General features: G+C 41.1%; 1 long non-coding RNA gene across 2 annotated transcripts in view; it reads left to right on the top strand.

The window, feature by feature from the left end:
• Window positions 1-6, top strand: part of Gm36271 — a 1,886-nt gene extending 1,880 nt beyond the window's left edge. For both annotated transcript variants that reach the window (XR_001781418.1, XR_383599.3), the window contains exon 3: window positions 1-6. This exon is cut by the window's left edge. This is a non-coding gene — a long non-coding RNA (predicted gene, 36271).
• Window positions 7-253: the final 247 nt, after the last annotated feature.

The following is a 253-nucleotide window of genomic DNA, read 5'->3' as shown; positions in this document are numbered from 1 at the left end:
CAATCAATCAATCAATCAATGAATGTTAATTTAAAAATAAAAATTGAGGTGAAATTCATACATAATAAAACTAACTTTGAAATCTGTACTTACTGTGCATCTTGTCTGCGTGCATGTCTGCGCATCATTTGCATGTTTGTTGTCTGTAGGGTCAGACTGGGTGTTGGACCCCCTGGGTTACTGATGGTTGTGAGCTGCCACGTGGGTTCTGGGAATTGAACCCAGGCCTAGAAGAGCAGCCAGTGCTTTTAAC

The sequence above is a fragment of the Mus musculus genome, chromosome 14 (assembly GCF_000001635.26).
Source record: "Mus musculus strain C57BL/6J chromosome 14, GRCm38.p6 C57BL/6J".
Classification (NCBI taxonomy): Eukaryota; Metazoa; Chordata; class Mammalia; order Rodentia; family Muridae; genus Mus; species Mus musculus.
Note: the sequence above shows the minus strand (reverse complement) of the source record. Positions and strands in the feature narration are given on the sequence as shown.